At 43.0% G+C, this 2,400-nt stretch overlaps 1 non-coding gene across 1 annotated transcript; it reads left to right on the top strand.

Annotated features, from left to right (window-relative positions):
• The first annotated feature begins 219 nt into the window (after positions 1 to 219).
• On the top strand, positions 220 to 309 carry TRNAY-GUA (transfer RNA tyrosine (anticodon GUA)). The gene is given in 2 exon segments: positions 220 to 256; positions 274 to 309. It is a non-coding gene; the product is annotated as a tRNA-Tyr (tRNA).
• Positions 310 to 2,400: the final 2,091 nt, after the last annotated feature.

Below are 2,400 nucleotides of genomic sequence, written 5' to 3'. Positions count from 1 at the left end.
TAATGCTACCACCACCAACAGTATTACAAGAGCTATAAACTATTTGGCAAAGGAAACTGGCAGTTTTGTAACCAAAATCCAATTTTGCAGGATAGTTATCTTTGTGCCTTTTTTTGGATACTGTTTTGCTGTTGTGAAAAGCAATACATATGGAGGCCCATGAGAGCCTAAGGCTATTGTTGATGCCGTCTTGACTCATTCTTGGCACTCCTTTACCTTCCTTTGATAGCTCAGCTGGTAGAGCGGAGGACTGTAGGCTGTCTCTGAAAAGTAATCCTTAGGTCGCTGGTTCAACTCCGGCTCAAAGGAAAGATTTTTGAGGTTTGTTCTCAGTTTTGTGTTCCACCTTTTTCCCAGAGTTTACAGCTTTGCAGAACATCCCCTTCCAACCACTCTATACCCTGTGAGAATTTTAGTCTGTTTTCCTTATCTGATTTAGATGGTTGTTAGAGCTGTGGTGCTGTGACCATTGTCACCACTCTATGAACCATTCATTCAGGATTTGGACTCAGTGGTCCTTGTGAGTCCCTTCCTACTCAGAATATTCAGTGAAATCTAGCTAATCAGTTGATGGCCATCATAAGAGATTCCGTTCCTGCAGGGGCTCAAAACCTACATACCCTCAAGAACTGGAGCAGACACATGGTGCAGAACTTGCAAAGCCTCTTTTACCTGACTGGAGTGTGGAAAATGGGGTCAGGTCCAGCTATTGGAGCACCCTTGTTGCTGTTTTCACCCCTTTTCTTATCTCATTCTTTTACTTTGAATTTCTGAGGCTTTGAGTGGGGCAGTGGGGAGCTAAGAGAGGGGAAGAAAAATGGGAACACTAGGATCACTCAGGTCCTGATACCCGTCTGAGACAGTGGCTACATGTGACAATAATCATCAGCCTCCTGAAAGGGTTGTGAATACCACTGGGCATGCTATCCTGAGGTATATAATTTCCAAGAACTGTCCATTTCAGTGGAGAATTGTAAAGGTTGATGCTGGTACAAAGGAAATGGTTAAGAAAGAGCACCAGAGGCCAGGTTAAGAAGGAATTTTAAGGAGTCATTCATACAGAAACTCTCAGAGATTAGAAAACAGGACACTGCTACCTGTTAAAATTTTGTTTCACACAGGAAACTGACTCACTTTCACAAGACACAATGAGTTCTGAGATGTCTGTAAGAAGCTTTATTAAAGAAAAGATTAGAGGGTTTTATATGTTTACATTAGACAAGATGACATTAGGGATCTAAATCCCAAAGCTCATGCAAAGCTTCTCATGCAAAGCAACTCCTCATGCAAAGTGCAGTACTAAGCTGAACAAAGGTAGAAGAGATGGCAATTTTGTTCAGTTGCTTACCTTTCATTGTGCCTAGTAAAAAATATTTGCTAGTAGTTGGAGCCAAATACATCAAGAAACCAGCTAGAATGAATAATCAAGCAATTATATGTAATTCCAATATTCTAAAAGGTTTTGTTTTTTTTTTTTTTATTAATTAGCGTCAGATCAATGACCATCAATCACAGTACAACACTGGTTTTCTTTGTCCTTCCAAATCCAGCTGCATTAATTCTCCTTCAGCTTGCAAAGCAGTACAGACTTACAGCCTCATGACCACAATGGGTTTTTGGCACAGGGAGGCACAGGACAGGAGGAGGCAGTTCTGCCTCTCCTCCCAAGGACAAAACTGCTCATCAGGTCCTGGGGGTGGGGTGGGCAGGTCATTCCTTTATTCCGTCATAGGTCCTCCTATAGCGGGATGGGGCTGTAAAAGCAGGGGTGAGAGAGGCAAGCAGATTCCTTTGCAGTCCTGCTAGGACTCCTAGGGAGGAGGATACACAGCATTGTTTGCAGTGGGAATCTGGCAGGTAGTTTATATGAGGAGGCAGAGAGGGGTATGAGCCTGGGTGATGCCACAGGAGGAACTCGGGTATATTTTTAACTAACCTTGATTAGAAATCTGTCCCAAGGCACCTGGGACAGATTCTCTCCTTACAATGTGCCTTTTATGGTCTTGGTGAGCAAAGAAGGAACCTTTCCGTGATTCATGCCTTTAATTGCTACAATAAGCCTGAAAGCTGCCAATAATCATGCCATAGAAATCCTTGTACTCATATAAGGGAAGAGACCAATGCTTTTCCTGAGACTGAGGAATGGCAGTGACTGATGGGCAGTCAGGCTGCCTCACAGGTATTTTGTTGATGTGCAGATCTTTCCTGACTTAGTATTTCAGTCTGGTGTGCACAAGGTATGATTGAAACAGGAATGAAGGGAGAAAGGATTAGTTAGAAGCAGATTTTCATTGCAAATGGTGTTCCTTTTGTGGTTGAAGAGGGCAAATTGTTCCAGTATGGATTCACCTGCATATTGCTGCACACCAGTGGATAGCTGAGGCCTGTGGAGAATAGCAC

This window comes from Lonchura striata, chromosome 1 (assembly GCF_046129695.1).
Source record: "Lonchura striata isolate bLonStr1 chromosome 1, bLonStr1.mat, whole genome shotgun sequence".
Taxonomy (NCBI): domain Eukaryota; kingdom Metazoa; phylum Chordata; class Aves; order Passeriformes; family Estrildidae; genus Lonchura; species Lonchura striata.
This window is presented reverse-complemented; position numbering and strand designations above follow the sequence as displayed.